Genomic DNA, 18727 nt, shown 5'->3' with positions numbered 1-18727 from the left:
TTTTTTTTTAATTATTTTCACAGGAAAGTAATCATAACTTGGAAGAGGGTCAGTAGTGTTCCAGCCAATGATTGTTTATTAATGTTGTCATGGTCTGGAGATGAAACTTTTGTGAAAGGGAAACTCAAGTCCTAGACATCAGAGCTCACAACTAGTCAGCCTGCACAAAGTTAGTTTCTTTCTGGAAGGTAGAGGTCGAGTCTAAAGGAAACGAAGAACATACAACACAAAGGAGACAATTAATTTGTATTTGGGTAAATTTGGAATAAAATACAGTGTGCTATACAAAAAGGATTGCGCTTTTCTCACATGTAATTTTAGTGTCCTATTACTGTGCTGACTCACTAAATGACTTCAGTTTCAATCTACATTTGGTTTAAATTACTTCAGAGGCCTGCATTTGTATGCTGCTCTGTAAAGTAATTGTCATCTGTAATCCAGATTTTTTTCCTTTTGTTCGGCACTTCAACTGGCTTGTCTCTTTTCATTTTCCAGGTCTCTGTTTTACTAACATTTGAAACCAATCTCTCTGTGTGCCTGCTTGGGCCCTGCAATTGGCAAAAGTAATTTTTCAGCAACAGATAGAACAAGGAATGAATCATTGCTTTTTGTCTTTCCATTAAATTACCTAAAACACTACTTGTAAATATTGCTTTATGTATGTTACAGCAGCATGATTATCTCACTGCATTGAGGGAACAGTGCTGGAAGTGAATATAATTTTTCTTCTATTACATCTTTAATGAGCTTCAATTAAAAATAGTGTGTTGGCATTCCAGAGTAGATGTGTTATTCTCAGAAATTTATTGAAACCGTTTTGCCTGTTAGATTTGGTTGACATCATGTTGTTCTGAAAACCATGGTGGACATGATGTGGTTGATTTAAACAACAGAAAACCAAAAAAATCTGCTTTGCTAGGTGAAAGTTGACAAGACAGTAAAATCTGGTGACTGGGAAGATTCAGGTCTGTACTGAGTGGAAAAGCCTGCTTTTTGTCTGTCTTTGAGGGTGAATTTTTTAACATATAGTTAAAAAAATAATCACAAAGCAGCAGGTTTCTGCAGAGCTCCAGTTTAAGTCCCTGATCACTTGACACCTGTGGCAGCAGGTCTGAGTCACAGATAGCACAAAGCTTTGAAGCCTAATACTCTCAGTATTCAAAAACACACCTACGTAGGAGTTTAATTTCAAGTATCTCTTTTAGCTCTGGGTGTCCCCCCCCCCCCAAACTAACAAATTTTAAGAGTCATTCTTAGAATTTTGCAGAGAAAAATTTTCCCAGCACTTGTGGCTTTGTGAAGTATTGACATCACTTAGAGATCAGAAAATAGCTCTGTCAATTTTAGCTTGACAGCATTCCATTCTCTGCTCCAAAAACCTGATGAATTACAATGGATGAGTCAAAGTTTTCTTGGAATTTTCTTCCCTCCCCTCCCCCTCCGCCTTGTGCAATTCCATTGCCATTTTTAGCACTGAGGGCAGCTCTCCAAAGAATGTCTGTGTGCTTGAACTGTGATTTCTTGAAAGTCCAGAACAAAATACAGTTGTGTCAGATGACAAAAATCGTTCTATGTTTCTATGCATTTTTGTAACATTATGTGAGTGTTATTGAAAAATGCACAGCAACAGGCAGGAGATGTCTGACAGAGAGGTGTTGCATCTTCACTTCAGCAGCATGAATGTCTCACTATCATGCTGCTTCATTATGCTGTGATGAGTTTTTGCTTAATTATTTCTGTGTTTTATCAGCTGTTCTCAGGGAAGTTGCCTGACAAAACAAATTATCAGTGATTTGGGAGACTTGGACCAGCTTGAAGCACTTGTTGAACCACAGTATCCTTCTGCTTTTGCCTCAGTTTTAAAACCAAGGATTATGTATTTAATGTATTTTAGCAGGATGTTGAGAGTAGAACTACTAAGGACAAAGAGTTGTGGGGGTACTACTGTTACCTAAGTGATGTGGTATGTTTAGGATAAACAGTGTTGTCAGCTGTTCTTGGCAAAATCCCTGGGGTTATGATGAGTGAAATTTTAACTCTGAACGGGTTTGGTTTTTTTTAACTTGAGGAAGTAGCCTGTATCATGCATATTCTAATGTGTCAGAGTGAATGTGTGAAATATGAAACTGCTGAAAAGAAATGTGAGGGGGAAGACAGGTTAAAGTGGTTGTAAATGGAAGATCTGTGTATTTTATTTCTGCAGTAGATAAGTATTTTACTTAAAATTGGCCGGAAAAAAAAAAAAGAAAAAAGAAAAACATGCAAGTGTCCCCTTAAGAGCTGCTGTGTCAAATTTGAAGAATGATTTGAATTGAGTCATTAAAGTGTGAAATGGAGGGATTTTAGTTCTGCTTTAAATTATGCATCTCAAATTAACCTTAGCTGTGGAGTCTCTGCTGACGCCCCCATAATGACACATTATTGGTACTAATGGCTTCTTTGTGACTTGAGATACAAACAGACATCCTAGACAGAAACATTTCAGCTTTGAACTAAATAAGACACGCGGTGTGCATTCCTACCTTGGGTTTCAGTTGCAAAGCCCTGCTCTCCTGGTGCCTGGTGCTCATGAGCTCTTTTCAGCTTCCAGGCACTGCTCCCTGTCCTGGCAGGCGAGGGCAGTTGAATGAAAACCTGCTTCACAAGCTTTGAAGAGCAGGAGAGCAATAAATCTGGAGTGAATGTGAAGCCTGTCCAGACACTGAGCGCTGTAGGGAGCCAGAACAAAGACTGGGATGTGGGCAGTGGTCCGGGAGGGGGAACTTCAGTAGATGATAATCTTGGGAGGAAAAGGCCCCAGGATTGTGAGGGAAATGGAGAAGAGATGCCAGGGTTTAAGGAGGAAGTTGCTAAATAAGGGAGGGGTGAGATTAATACGTAAAATAAGCAGTAGAGGTTAGTCAGCCCTTTATGTGCCCTGCTTACGTAAAAAGGGGCTGTATCTGTGCAGCTCTGTGCACTCTCTTTTGAAGCTCGTTATCATAATTTGAAAAATTCCACCTCTATGCAGAATCACTCATGGGCTTTGCAGCTTCCTTTGTGCTACTGGCGTCTCCCCTGGGACAAGGATGTTAGTTACTATTTCAGCGTAGCTACTGGGTGGGCAGAGTGAGCCTGGCTGTGAATGAGTGAGAATGGCATTGTCTGGAGTGGTGTGTACAGAAGATGCACAGAATTTTACATGTTGATGAAAGAGGAGGAAGGGCTTGGCCAGGCAAGCCCAGAATTTAGACCCTGACTTCCCTTCCTAAAGATATTCACTAGCTCATTCTTTTATCCTCGTTTTCTCAGTGGAATGTCAGTATCCACAATTGCCTCCCCTTTCAAGATGCAGTTCTGGGAATTTACTTGTTGGCTATGTCAGGAGTGATGGAGAGATGCTTTTGCCCCGTGGTTGTGTTGTGTGGTGTGTTACAAGGCTTGTGACATAATGTGACTTTCTCTGTGGATCTGCTCTCAGCAGAGAGTGCTTTGGAGTAAGTAAACTTGTGGTATTCTAGATCCAAAGCAGGACAGCATGTGACTGTGTAGAATCAAATACTAAAAAAAGTATTCAGATGCCTTCTTTGGACTTCTACAAGGAGCCACATTCCTGAATTGGGACCCAAGAATTAAAAAAAAAAAAAGTAGGTATGTGATACATCACATTTACTAATGCATTAGAGATATTTGTATGAATAATTAAAACACCATTTAGAATTGCCACAGTAATAGAACAAAATGTGTTTTGTCACTTTTCTGTTCCGTTTAGTTGATTGATTAATTTATTGATTTCTTCCATAATTTAGAGTAGGTATCCTAAACATTACTGTAAATTAGCAAGACTGTGCTTTTATGTTAATAACCTGTTGAAAGCACTAATGGAATGAAAAGAAGTCAGAATTTGGTAATAAAGATCTGAAAAACAGAGACCTAGAACACATATCTAGTGTTTTGCATCAAATAGATTTGTAAAATATTAGAGCCTTTGTTTGTCATAATTGTTAATTTTAAAAAAAAGTATTTAATAGTCATTATGAATAGCCTAATAGCACATCAGAAAAAAGGGAAAAATTAGGCAACAAGCTGCTTTAGATTTTCCATTGTATTTATAGTTAACTTTAAGCTGGTTGGAGTCAATGGGAACATGTGTGGGATGGAGGACAAAACTTCACTGTTAAAGAGACCACAGTCCTTCTGAAACTATACGTGAAAAAAGTAGTAAACTTCTGAAACTGAGGTCTGGAAAACAGACAGGTGTTATCCAAGATACCAAGAATTGGAAATAGTATTAAATTTCACACACATATGCACATAAAATATTTTTGTATTTCTTAGCTCAGATTTCTTCTGGTTTATGTCTTTGATTTTTCCTTATTATTTGCATTTAATTTATTTACCTGTTTTGTCATACTTTTTCCTACCTTCAAAATGACCTGCTTTATGAATATGCTAGAATGTATGCTTAACAGTAAGGCTTAACAATTTTTAAGTCAGTATTGTTCTGATCCCTTTTCAGGGCTGTGTTTCTCTGTTTTCCAGCTACAATGGACAATTTGTTGTAACACTTGGATTAGTGTCATACGTTTTGTTTGGTGCTGTTGTTCTAGCCATGCTTGGAATGTGTGTTTTCATATGTTTTTTGAGGCAGTTTTGGATGCCATCAGAGGGTTGTGCTTTTGCTTCCCATCCACTGGTGATGTCCAAACTTCACTGAGGAGAAAGAGGTGGTCTGGCAGGAGTCATGGCCTGTTAGCCTGGGTTTTAGCCCTGGTTTGAGGGAACTGTTACCTCTCCAGGCTTAACTGGAGGTGCCTTACTCTGTTGCCCTAATACAAAGTAAGTGATAGAAACTGTCTGCTGCATAAGGGGATACAGAATATCTCAATATGGAAAGTGCTGCATGAAATTCTTCCACTTACTGTTACTGGTTGTCACACCAACAGTGACTATAAATGAAGAATATTAGAGGGGAAAAAAAATCATTTCAGTTAGTTTATTTTGTGCATATTTGATAGCCCTCTGTGTATAGTCAGTTACATGATTTCCTGAGATAGCTAGATTTCTCTTTATTTGCGTGTGGGTCTTCAGCTATAGGGAAAAGAAAGTACTTTAAGGATCAGAAAATGTGTTTGTAAAGTCAGGAAAAATTGTCTGCAACCTCAAGAAGATATCTAAGAGCATTTAACTGCTTTTTACTCATCTTCCAAAAGGAGCTCAGTTCCGGAATAACAGTGCCCTTTTGGGCTATATTTCAAGATGGTATGATTATTCTTAGACAAGAATTACAAGGATCGATAGCAAACCCAACACATCCTTTCTTTTCATGACAGATTCACTGATCATGCCATTATACATTATTCTTACAGCATTAATAGTGCACTGGTCAGCATAAACACCAGAGGCAGTAATCATGGATTTTTGTCTCCATCTTAACATGTGTTTAAGGTTATGCAGTTTGTTGTGATGGGTTTGCACCCACAGTTCACGAGGAAGGAGAATTGTTTTATCTGTTCACCTTCTCTTCTGTTTTGCTTTTATGCTTCCTCTTTGAGTTGAGGCTGGGCTGTTTGGTGTCTCTCCAGGGATAGAAGAGGGCAGGGAGAGCATGCCCAGTGAAAAAGAAGAGAAAGGTCATTTTGAGATACCGGTGGTTTACAAGGTGCGGGTTTTGCTTGCATATCCTACTTATGAGGTAGTAAAGACCACGATTTGCCCTGGGTGTGTGTCAGGAGCCCTTCTGCACTGGGGTTGTGGTGGAGCTGAGTGCAGGGTTGCTTTTCCTCAGTGGAGGGCCCTGTGCTTTTGCTGTGTATTGGCAGCTTGACATGGCAGCAGCTAGGTAACCTGTGTGTATAGTTTTTGGGTTTGGTTTTTATTTTTTTGGTTTTTTATCCGCCATCCTCAATTTACTGAAGCTCTGTGACTTTTTGACCTGCTGTCTGTAGGCCGTTGTTTTACAAGCTCATTAAGGTGGCCAGGATAGCAATGGCAGCGATCCTGCCCCCCCATGGGTGCTCATTAGATGGCTTCCTTGTGCTGACATAAGCGTTGTGTAGTCATGTTCCGAGCCAGGTCTGGGAAAGGATCCAAGTTAAAAATAATCCCTAAAAAAAAAAGGTAAGTTTTCAGCAGGATCTGTTCCTGGATCTAGCTTGCCATCATTCTCACACTGGCCTGGAAAGTGTGAGGGTTTGTACTGGCACAGAGGGAGGTGAGGAGGAGCAGCTGGGGCAAGGTGGTCAGTGTACTGCTGGCAGCAGGGATGCTGCCTGCTTGTATGATGTCAGCCTGAGGAGGTGAAGCTCTTGTGAGTGTGCTGCCTGTGTTCCCCTAAGGGCAATGGCCCAGTAACTTCCAAAGTTGTGAGGCAGTTCTGGCCAAATTTGCCTGAAAAGCAGTATTGAAAGGGTCAAGGTCCCCTGAGCTCAGCAATTTATGGTGGCTGATAGGCACACCCAAATCAGCTCTCTCAAGTGATCAAAAGTTATGATCTGGGGTTCAGCTGCTGACCTTGTCAGGCCTCCTCTTGTGGCACAGTCGGGCTGCCCCAGTTTGGGTTGAATTGTGCCTGTTTTGCCGTGGGCCAACTGTTGAACAGCTGATGGGAGAAGAGCACAAAGTGCTCTCTGGGGGTGACTATTCATTTCAAAGGGCAGGGACGGTTCATCTCCTGGATCCTGACTGCACAGGGAGCTGCATTTCCAGTTGTGGGGTGGTTTTTAAATTTGTTTTCTGTGTTGGATTTTTTTAAATTCTCTCTTGGTATCAAAATTTCTGGAAGCTGGGAGAGTTGGGAGGCAAGACTCCCTTCAGTTTCTTTTGTGTGGCCAACTGTTTAACCCTGAGGTCAAACAAGTCTTTTTAGCTGCACCTCTACATAGCTTCCCTTGACTATTTGGCAGCATCTTTGTGCCTTGCTCAATTCAGATTGTGTTCCCATAAGGCTGTGCTCCTCTTTGGTGGGTGTGCCTGGGTTTCACCTGCCCAGCCTGCCCTGCTGCATGGGCAGCCCTGCTCTGCACCACACTGAGGAGCTAATATGAAGACACACATTGTGGTTTCCTGCTGTTTTGCTTTGTAACCAGTCCACTGGTAAATATAGCTTGTGTGTGGTTATAAATTCATTCTCTCATTATGTGTGGTTGTTGTGCAATAATTATGTAGAAATTACAACCGAGGATTGTTGTGGATGTTTTTTTGTTTGGTTTATTTATTTATTTGTGCGCTGAATATGCCCTGCAGTGAGAAGAGCAGGCTTTGGTTTCCGCCCTAACAAGGACAAGGCTACAAGCAGGTGTCAGCCTTTGGCATGGACACAGGCACTATCTAGCAGGCTGCTGACTTTTATGTGGCTCCCTTTGTGTGGTGAGACAGGCACTACAAGGGAAACTGGGACCTGTGCTATTTGGACACTTCTTTATTTTTTCTTGCTTTACTCTGTGGGCAGACAGGCTGTCCTTCCCTGCAGGTTTGGTACCATACATGTGTTTATTCTGAAATGAACCCATCCTGTCTCTTTGGAGGTGCTGGTTGTACATTTCCCGAAGCCCTTGTATCTCTGGCAGCTTCCAGCCCTACTCTGGGCAGTCCTCCTGGTCCTGCTGCCTGGCTGAGGCCATGGGGCTTGGAGTCTCTGCCTCCTGCAGAAGTGCTCAGGTTTTGCTCCCTGGAGATCTTCCCTTCATATGTGGGGCCCCTCCTGTGATCCCTCTTTCTGTTCAGATGTGGAATTAAAATAAGTGTGGGGGTTTTGTGTTTCTTTATTTAAAATTCCAGTCAAGCAGATCCAGAACAGTGCTTGTCCCTGCTGCGTTCTCATTTTCCTCTCATCCCTCCTTTAATTTTACATTATTCCCTGCACTGTGTTTGCAGGCCATATGTGTCCTTTGAACTCTGAAGAAGCTGTGCCAAAAGGAAGCCGCCTTGTCCTCCCCTCCTCCCATCGTGGAGCCGCTCTTAGATAATTGCAATTAGTACACAATGCGGAGCGAACTCAAATGTGAAGTTCATGGGTGAGCGTCTGCAAATTTCCTGAGAGCTTCAGAAACACTTGTGCTTGGTCTCTGCTTTTGCCCTTTAACCCTGCAGCAGTTCCTTGTCCGAAACAGCCGCTCCTGCTCTGGAAGGTGTTTGTGACCCGCATTTTCCTACCGGCGTTCCTGGCGTGGCACAGCCACTGCTGAAGCCTTGGCGGAATGCCGTGGCCCAGCCAGGGATTCTGCGCGGAGGAAGGTGGGGCTGCCTGTCATTGTGTTACGACACGGGGGAATAAGTGGCTTCAGGAGTGTGCTGTAGTAGGAGAAGCCCTTCAGCTGTGCTCCAGGGGAGAGGTGGGCAGGTTGCCTGCCGCAAGCTGACAGGAGTGGGAAAAGTAAAATTCACCCTGTTAAACAAAAAGTGGGAGAATTGCTTCTTGTCGTTCATGAGGTGCGGAGCAGAGGGACGTGCTGCTGGGCCAGCTGCTGGTCAGGGGGCTCAGCATCAGCTGCTGACTCGGCCAGAGGGATCGCTGTCAGGTTGGGCTTTAGTGTTCAAGGGGGATGTCCTCTGTGGAGAAGGGTGACGAGTGCCTTTTGTGTCCCTTCCCCCTTTAGTCTCTGGGAAGTGTCTTCTGTGTTAAACCAGGTTTCTGACCTCATTTCTCAAAGGAGTTTTAAATGGGGAGAAATAGGAGTATTAATTAGTGCCTCGTAAAGTACTTGTAGTCAAGTATGGTAATTTTCTTGAAAGGATAATGTATTAGATGAATAAAAATACTCTCCATTAAAAAATGAATACAAAGTAATTTTAAACCACAAAGACTATTGTACATTTCTGAAAAATTAATGTGATTAAAGCAAAATATATTTAATAAATTAAAAAGACCCTGTAAGGCTATTTAACTTGTTGGTCTCATATTAATTATTTTCAAATCTAGTGCTACAGAACTTCAGCCTTACCTGCAGGGATGGGAAGTGATTTCTTCCCTCACTTCGTTTTTTGGCTTGTAATTATTAGGTCTGAGTTGTGGGTGTGGTGATTTGATTTTTCCCTTGGGTTGTTGTTGTTTGTTTGTTTGTTTGTTTTAGTGTTGTGTGCATTTTTTTCTTTTCTGATGTCTTTCTCAGAGATTGGCCACAGTGAAAAATCAGACCCTATACAGTGATCAGAAATTATATGGAGATTTCCTTGATGGATTTAGTTAATGTGACCTACTCATGCCCTGCTGTCTGGATTTGGAGCTGAGAATATGTATTTTTCAAGGATGTTTCCTCCTGTTTGGTTTGTCAGTGATGTGGTATAGATTGTGTCTGCTAGGATCACACAGGCTTCCTTCAGTTACTTGATGTGACTTTACACAAATTATATTTTTTTCTAGACATAGTTTGCCCCTTAGATTAGTTTTGGGTTAGGAATTTCCTTAACTCTCTACTAAGCTGTTACATGTTCAGCTACTTAATGAGAATTGCTCTGTATGTTGTGGAAGACAATAAAGTAAATGGAGCTGGAGATCCATGGGTTTGCCTGGTCATTTATGAAGTTTATGTATTGACTTAGGGAGGACATAAAAATCTCAGTGTAAAGCTGGGTTTAAATAGTAGCATGTTTAAAAAAACCTCCGGGTTTTGTGGCATTAGGAATGAAGGCACTTCCTCATCAGTCTCATCACAAATGTTGCAAGGATTTTATCCCCTCTTGCTTGGCATGTTCTCTTATTAGGGGAATCTACAGGGCAGGTATTTGATACTTGATTCACCCCAAACTCTTGTTCCCTGTAACAGGTCTGTGGTACAGATTCAGAGAATGCTAGAAGTCAGTTCTCAAGTTCTCAAGGTTTCCTAACTTACAGTGTGTTATGGTTTAGGTACCTGACCTTTTGAAAATATTTTTCCAACAGACGGAGTAATAGAGGGGAATTTGGATACCATACAATGTTCTCTCAGATGCCTTCTGAACTTTCAGGCTATTTGATGATGGTGACTGCCAGTTTGGTTTTTTTTTTGTCTTTAGGGCACATCTTTAAGTATTCTCTATCTCTTAAGAAGGCAGCTTTTGCATCTGAGTCTCCACCCTTGTATTTTACTTTCAGCTTTTCTCTTCTTGTCCTGTTGCAGCTTTGACAAGCTTATGCAACTGAGGTGATGATAGCTGCCTTGATTTCTGTTATATCTAAAGGTGCTTCTCTCAGCAGAGCCCTTACAGACTAAACATGTGAACAAGAGAAAGAGATTTTACTTGTCTTTGGGACACTAGCAGAGCCTGCAGTGGTTGGATAATTGACTGTTGAAAGCCTTGAGACATTTCTTCTTTTGTTTGAGAAGGTAGTGGTGGCTAGGGCTCCTTGGTGGTGTAAGAAAATAGCTCAGGAATTCAAGTAGAGTGTTAAATGCTCACATAAATGTATGGGAGTTGTTAGCTGTTGTTACTATACCAAGTGTCTCCCAAGATGAATGGTCTGTACTGCTATAGTGTTTCAAAGTAGGATTATTAGTCTTTTCTGGTCTTATTGATACCAAATCTATCCACTGAAAATGACCTTGAAAATCCTCTTAGTACAAACGATCTCATTTTCAAAGCCACCTCCTCAGGTTACAACTAAACTAAGCACCCAAGTGGCTGCGGTTAGGGCAGCGCCACGGCTTTTGTAATGACATCCCCAGGTGTGGCCGTGTGGATGTCCCTGTGCACAATCCATTTTGTGTGGCTCACAACATGCTGGTTGGCTTCCCTTGTTGTTTGTGTGTATTTTCTCCACCACTCACAGAGGACACAGTCAGACTTTTTTTTTTTTTTTAAATATTGTGACACCGCAGCTATAAATCTGTCAAAATTGCAAGGGCATAACAAAGAGTGGATCTGACCGATGGCACTGTTATCTTTTATTTAGCATTTCCCTGGAATTCTAGCTGACAGCAGCCCTTAATATAAATTCGTTATTTGCAAGGAGCTCTGTTTAAGCTAACAAATTATTGTGCCAATGTGTGACACTAACCATACTGCAGAATAAAGAGCGGTGAAGCATTTATGATGCTAAAATAATTTCAGGTCATGTCTTTTTTTTTTTTTTCTTTGTGTAGTTTTGCTTTTATTACTAGTGCTGAAATGGTTCTTGCAGTGCAAATGAGAAAACCAGACTGAACCTCCTGTTTTTTTGTTGGGCTCCCAGCTGGAAATCCCTCCCTCCATTTTCCATTGATAAAAGTGTCACAAAGGGAATCCAGAGCAGAGGAATAGTCGGAAATAGAACAATGCAAAGTCTTGGACTTGAATCACAAAGAAAGTTAACTAATGTAGATACAGTACTGGATGAGCTGCTGCTCCTTTTATGACCAGGTTCATTTACCTGTGGTCTTAGCATTTGTGGCTGCCCTCAAAGCCATGTAACAAATCAGCTATTTATTCTCTCTTTGCTGTGGAGGCTCTTTAAAAGGATATGGCAGAGCATTTTCTTCTCTCCATTCCTATGGACTGCTTTATTTGACCTTCAAGAATTCAGAGTCTCAACAGGGGCTAGAAAACTCACATACAAGAATGCTTTTATTGTTAATCTATAAAATATGTCTTTCACTAATGAAATAAAGATGTGACATTTATAGAGCTCTGATAAGGAACATGGCAGTGGAAAAGGCCCAGGTCTCCTGCTGTTCAAATTAAGGGCTGCTGATTTCAGTGAGAGAAGAACCAGGCTTGTTAAATGTGCATTTTAACACGTGCACTCAGGTGTTCCCATGATGCTCAAGAAACTTCCAGAAGTATTTTGCAAGAATTGAGAAGTAACACCATAGAGAACTTTGTTCATTTAACTGACTGAAGGTACTTAGTGCTCCTTCAGAGCTTATTGAGAGGGAAGATTACTTGAGTTTAGTTTCATGAGTTAGGTGGTTAAGTTTATATTTCTAGACTTTTTTAGCATTGTATCACTAAAACAATGGCTTCTGTATTGCTGCTGTGTTTGACCTTTGTATCAGGGTCAAAGAGCTGACATCATGATGTTTGCCCCAGTGTCTCTGTGGTCGCCTGCCTGTCATGTGCTGTAGGCGAGGGTCTGCATGCAATGGTGTGAGGAAGGGGCTTGGAAGCCCCTGGGGAAGACAACTGCTGCATGTCTTGTGCTGGGTGCAGCAGGGAGTGTGATGGTCTGTGACACAGGAAGCTCAGTCCTGAATGAGGCAGTGACCTGCTTTGCTGCAGTGGGAGCAGCAGGTGCTCAGCACCCCACACCAGTGCTCAGCACGTGGCTTGTTGCTGACCTGGATCTCTCGAGCTTTGCTGAGAAGCACTGGCATATCTTCCCATGTGAAAGACTAAGTCCTGCTCTTGTCTTTCCCTTTTGTTCTCCTCCACTCTTTTTTCTCCCTCTTCCTCTTTTCCTGTCTTTCTTAAACCTGCTAAAATGCCACACAGCCACACACTGAAGTCTGTTTCCTTGTTCTGATGGTTTATTGTGATGGGGTAACAAGAACATGCACAGCTATTGAAGTATGGAATGATAATATAGCAGGAATTGGTTATGTAATGAGCCAATAAGCAGGATGTGCTTGGCCTATCCATATGTTATTCAAGGGTACAAAGGAAAATATGCCGAATAGCGAGTGAATGAGAAGGATGACTGGAAATAGTGTTTAGATTTATTGGACATTTCAAATATCTTCCTCTGACCCCATAAATCAAAGTGGTTGTATTTTGTGCTGGGTTTGGTTTTTTTTATTTAATTATTATTGGGCCACTCTTAAAGCCAAAAAAGGAAATGCAGCAGGCAAAACCACTTTAAGTTGAAAACCAAGTAAGAATAAATCTTAGTGTGCTACCTTAATAATGCTATTGAAAAATTGCTTTCCAGTGAAGCATACTGAAACTTAGGAGTAGTAACTGCTTTAAGTGATACAATTTTTCTAGCATTTTGACAATGCAGGAGTTTTTTCTTCTTGTCAGTGTAAGAGTCAGTAAAGTAGGGTTTCTTACTACCTCCACTCTGCCCAACATGCTATTTCCATGCAGAGATAGACTCTTCATGCCTGTGCCTTTTCATCATAATGAGAATACTTAAGAGATACGTACTCTGTGTATGAGTAAATACAAAAACCCAGGCCAGTTATTTTCATCACTATTTTTCATAATAGGCATGCAAATGCCATATACAGCAGAGGAAGATGCTTAAGAGCCAATTCTTACTAGATCCGAAATGGGATACTGGTTGGTGAATGACTGCAAATAAAGCTACCCCACACTGTCCTTAAGAGACTCAGATTTGGAAAAGGCGTGTTATCTGTAATAGTGGGCAGAGCATCCACTGAATCAGAGTGTTTTTGTTTAAGAAAAGGCTGCCAAACATTGAAGGCAGGGAAAGCAGTATTGTTTTTTCACGCTCTTGGTGCCAAAGAAGCAAAATAAGGTAACAGAAGAAAGGGGTAACATTCTGAAGGCGCTTTGGTTTTTTTCTGTTACAAATAAAAAATTAGATGTTTATAAGAAATTAGGGCAATTGAGTTGAGTGTTCTTCTTTGGACAGTTGTAACACTAATAGGATGGAAGCAGTATAAACAGTTGCTACAATTATAGCTGCAGTTACTAAGAGAAATCCACGTTCTGTTATTTGAATGAAGCATTCACTGTGTGGCTGAAAAGCAGCAGTATCTTAAAGAGACTGGGAAGAGAAGGAAAATTATCCTCTTTTTTGTTTTGTTTTGTTTATTTTATTATCCACATGCTTTTTTTGAGAAAGCTTGTGCATGTGATTCATCCAAGAGTTCAAATCCAGTCTTTCCTTTGCACCCAGTTTAAACAGTTTGAAAAAGAGAGTACATGTGCATTTAAAAAGTATATATGTATACATATAAAAATGAAAGTATCTGCAAGAGAGCAGAAAATGGAAGGATCGAGTTTGTATTCCCTGTAGTCCACTGAAACTTACGGGTCATGCACAAATTATTCAAAGGGTAATTTGCCTTCCATTTTCATCAGGTTTCTTAGTATTGTGAGCCATTATTTGCTTCCTTCCAGTGATGTGTCAACAAACATTACTTTTCTTTGTGGATGCAGCTGAATTTTGTTCATTAGAGAGATTACAACACATGAACAATTGTGCCTTTAGAGCACTAGCATTTAAGCAGTTTATAAGGAGTATGTTTATGCTTTGGATGGAGATCAGTTGGTGCTGGTGTTAGTCGAATTAAGGCTGAAGTCATGGAAATCTTGACTTTTTGCCCACTTCATGTATCTTTGACAATTTAGCATGTATGGTTGGCAGTTTCCAAATGCAAACCATTGGTATGCTCATAAACACCAGGACACAGAAGGGTGTTATTATTACTGGGCTTGTCTCTTTATAAATGAAGGAGGCAGATCAATGGCTGGTATAAATTAGCATATTCCTGTCAAGTAAAGTTATGCCAACAAAGATGGAATGAGAATCTGTCTTCCTGGCCACTGTTTTTAAACACAATGCTGGAAACTGCTCATGTAGTTGTCTCTGTGTGTGTGTCTCTATTCCCTTACACTGTCTCTGTGGCAAAATGTGTTCTCTAGTCATGCTTTTTTTTTTTTTTCCCAGATGACCAAACACAGATTGTCAGCAGGTCTCAGACTCTTTTCCTTCTTTAAATGGCTCTTATTCATGTTTTTCCCATTTTCCAGTTTTGAATATGAAAGTAACTTCTTGCATCCCTATGCTTCCAGTTGTATCAACAGAATAGGATGTCTTTGCTCCTCTCCTTCCCTGCTTTTCCCATCCCTGTGGATTCCTACATCCTGAGGAACTGCTTCAACTTAAGTTATGTCTTGCAAAAAGCCCAGCAAAATAGTATTGCTCTGAGCTGAAAAGTGTTAGTCACACTTGTATAGTGCAGTGATTGACAAAGTTAGTGCAGGTTGTGCTGGGGTTTGCTGTGTGACTATATGGATGCTTTGCAAATCCTGCTGTGCTGGCTTGCAGCTGGCTCTGGACTTCCCAGTGGGTAACACTGAACCAAATTGGATGAGCCGTTCCCATTCAAAATGTCAAATTTGTGTTCTTAATTTCCAATGAGGATGTAACGTGATAGCAAAATCATTCTGTAAAGGGTCATACGCTGTTTTACTGTCAGTTTGTGAGGCTCAGACAGAAGGAAATGATCAAAAACACTCGATGCTCATTATTTATTAATTGAGTTCTGGCAGAGCCTTGCTACATTCTGGCTTTTTGTTTGTTTCTTTGTTTACAAACAAAAAACGACAAGCACAGTTCACAAAATAAACGAAAAGGGAAATCTGTTAACTAAGATTTCTGACAAGGAAGAAGTGGGGTTTGGGGGCATGTGAGTGGAGGTGCCTTGGAATACAGGGAAAGTAACTTGGCATTGTATCACCCTCTCTGAGTGTTGCTCCTGAAAGAGAAGGATATTTTAGAGAACAGCAGACCATGAATCTTCTATGCTGGCATGCTGGGTTACCAGAAAATATTTACCCTGGTAAGTTCTGTGGTGGGGATATTTTAAGTGCTTGCACTTTGCTGATGGTATGGATTTACTTTCTTAAAAAAAAAAAAAAAAAAGGTCAAACTAACAAGAAGCTCCAACTGTTTTCTTGCTTTTCTGTATCTCTGCCTTGTTTCTGTACATATTCAGGTAAAGAACAGTACCTTGAAGTAATTGCGTATTTCTTTACTAACTGTGGTTTCTTGACTTCTAAAGTCCCAAAGCTGCTTAGAGATTTTCTTCTGCAGTGAACCCTATGCAGACAGATCCTTCCATAGCTGCTGTGGCCCATGTGGAGCTGTGTCAAAGCCTGGGGTGTGAAGTTTACATTGATGAAAGGTCTGAAGATTCAGCTGCTGGTTTCCCCCACCCAAGATTAAAAATTAACCAAATATAGGTGAGTTTTTCACAGGGATAGCTGAGAACACATCTCTGATCAGCATAATCCCTCTGCCAAATTTCCAGACTTGCTCCAGAGCCTGAAGTCATTTTTATATCTCAGTAAATTAGCAGCAGCAGCAGAAGTAAATTTAGCAGTCAGCAATACATTATTTGCCTGCTCTCTTTCTCCAAAATGGCTAATTTTTTCCTGCAACTTTCCCTCAAAAGGTCAGTCTGAGGCAGATACTAGAAGATTTTAATTAAAATATTTTAAAATATATTTTATGTTTATATTAAGCATCTTTTATTAAAATATTAATTCACTTGCCAGAGTTGTAAAAAGCTAAAACCAAGGCTCTTGAGGAAGATGGTTGAATAGTCTTCAGTATCATGGTTGCTGTGATAATTGCTTTCTTTGGGCTGCTGGTCTAAAGGTGTTGTGTTCAGCTGCAATTCTGTATACTCTGTCCGTGAGATACCCATTTCTCTGCCTTTCACTTTCCTCTACAGCTGCTCTGTGGAGTGGTAGAAAAAAATGGTGCAGGAGATCATTCTTTCCAGGTCACTTAGATCATTGTTTCAGCTCTCCTTTTCTTGTCTGCTTCTTTGACTTCACAAATATTTCTGTCCTCCCTTTGGATTAGAGCTGGAGCTTTAAAAAGGCAAAATACACAGTGAGACCTGCTGGATTTGTGCTCTGGCCCTGTCCTCATCAGCTGAGCCCCAGGGGTTCTGCAACTTACTCAGTAAACAAGAAGCCAGTGTCAGCTGCTGAAGCTCCTGTGGCTTTTCTCTGCTTTTACCCCATCAATGCTTTTTGGACAGTAGTGGTACCCAGCAGGAGTCTGTTGCAGTTCCTCTTGCCTGGTTAAGTGGCTGTGGTGGCTTTTCTTGAACCATGTCAAAACCAGGACCTGGGAGGTGCTGCATGGTGCACCCATGTCTGCACAACTGCCTTGTTGAATTTGGCAGCATAACCAGTCAGGATACAGAAAATGTTTGCTCATCTGGGTCTCCTGAAGAGAACAGGCAGGTCTAGGAAGTTGGTCAGGGCAGGGCTATTGAAAGCGCTTGCAGACATGCAAGATTCCAGCTCTCCCTGGCTGTGAGCTGGCTCCCAGAAGCACTGCTAAAAATCCCCCTCGCTGTTCCTCTGTGCTCGAATCAATCCCAGTTGAAGCTGGGAGTAATGTTTGCATACCTCACTGGTTGTTCAGGCTAAATTAATATTTGTATAGCACACTGTGTTCCCCATATTGAAAGGACTACATGAACACTGCTGTTTCTAGGCAGCTACATCCCGTGCTTGAATGCTGTAAATGTACTTAGACAGGACAGACAAGATTCATTGCATTTGTTTAGAAAAACCCTGTCAGTCCCTCAGTATATGTATGAATGCATTTTTTTACATAGGTGGTGTGTTTAGTGTAAAGCTGAAACCCTCCTCTGTTGGAATAGCCCTGTTTCAAAGGTTGGGGTTTGTGTTCATTTGCCGGTTTTGATTCTGCTTGCCGCTGCATTGCATGCTGGGGGGAGTATTATGTAGTTTTTTCAGGGTCTTTCCCTGCTTACGGAAACCTTCCAGTGCATGCATAAATCCCATAGCAATGCCTTTTCTTAAGCTGAGAACATAAATAGAGTAGATTATTGTCTGGTAAAGCTGATTGGTATTCCTTAAATCTTGATCTCATCCCTTACTTATTCACACATCATCTGCACAGAAGATATTTCTGCTGTCTTCTGAACTCTGTTTCACACAGTCCAGTGAGATGTTAAAAAATAGTAATTTTATAAATCTTTGCTAAACCAAATTAAAGCATTAAATGAAATCTGGGGAAAAAATGAAATCCGAAAAAATAATTAATTCAGGCTAGTAAATGTTCTTCTGGTCATAGATTGTCAAAATTCTCCTGCAGTGTGTGAAAGAGGGTGATTTCTCCAAAGGTCCTGCTTGCAGAGCATCTGCTGGCGATGACAGCATCAGGAAAGATAGAACAAGCTGTGGCATCAGTGCTGTTGCACGGTCAGCATCGCGGCCTGCAAGAGCAAAGCAGCACCGTCTCCTGCAGGAAAACCTGGGCTTGTAGCTCTCAGCACACAGGATTCTACTTGTATCACACTGCCATAAATCCTGAGCAGCTCCATTGAAATGAGGGAATTACTCCAGATTTATGCCAGTTTCAGTGAAAAGAGGCTTTCTGCTGAATGGATCGGGGCAGCCACTCGCCAGGTGGAAGGGAAAGAAGTGACTCAGCTTTCAGCAGTTGTTGCTGATCACTGGCTTTTGCCAAGCGCAGTCATAAATTTCCTTTTTTTTCCCCCTTCTTCTTCTCCCTGCCCCCTCTTTTTTTTTTTTTTTTTTCCCTGGGTGAGTGACTGCTTTGTGCACCGTGCAGAAAAGAGGACTTAATATCTAAGGGAAGAAGGGATCTAGTGGAAGGATGAACCAGCCTGAGTCCTTGCTGTGAGCAAGGAGCTTGTGGAGGAGCAGATCACCCTCGGTAGAAGCATTTGGCCCCTCATTTCAGAGTGTGCAGTATTGGCTTCTGCTTCTTGCCCTTAGGAGACAAACGTTTGTGAGAGGGAGTTCTCTTCGTGGCTGCCCTCGAATTTCTGTGTGCACGGCAATAACCCGCTAAGGACAGTGACAGCAGCTCCTCCCGCGGGGCATACAAGGGAGCAAAGCCTGCAGCAGAGCAGAGGGAGCTGCAGCTGGGTGCTGCCTCTTACTTCCCCCCCCCCCCCGTAGTTACCCTGCTGTGCCTCCCCAGCAAGCTCACAAGCCAGCAGCAGTGGCCATTACCTGCACCCAAAAAAAATGGAGCAAAGGGAGAGAAAAATCCCATAGTTAAGTTCTAGGGCCATGTGCTAGCTGAGTAAATATTGGGGTTTATTGTGGCCTACCCAATAAGAGTACTCCAAGTTTAGAAATG

General features: G+C 41.5%; 1 protein-coding gene across 13 annotated transcripts in view; it reads left to right on the top strand.

Annotated features, from left to right (window-relative positions):
- The window catches only part of ATXN1 (ataxin 1), a 343223-nt gene that overhangs the window by 187894 nt on the left and 136602 nt on the right, over nt 1-18727 (top strand). For 11 of the 13 annotated variants that reach the window (XM_069008042.1, XM_069008041.1, XM_069008043.1 and 8 more), the window contains one exon: nt 7855-7994. The exons of 1 other annotated variant lie outside the window; for it this stretch is intronic. The gene's annotated coding sequence lies outside the window, so the exon portion shown is untranslated. Of the gene's footprint in view, nt 1-6991; nt 7075-7854; nt 7995-18727 lie in introns of those variants that run through there. One more of the 13 variants, XM_069008054.1, reaches the window with a different exon arrangement.

This window comes from Aphelocoma coerulescens, chromosome 2 (assembly GCF_041296385.1).
Source record: "Aphelocoma coerulescens isolate FSJ_1873_10779 chromosome 2, UR_Acoe_1.0, whole genome shotgun sequence".
Taxonomy (NCBI): domain Eukaryota; kingdom Metazoa; phylum Chordata; class Aves; order Passeriformes; family Corvidae; genus Aphelocoma; species Aphelocoma coerulescens.
This window is presented reverse-complemented; position numbering and strand designations above follow the sequence as displayed.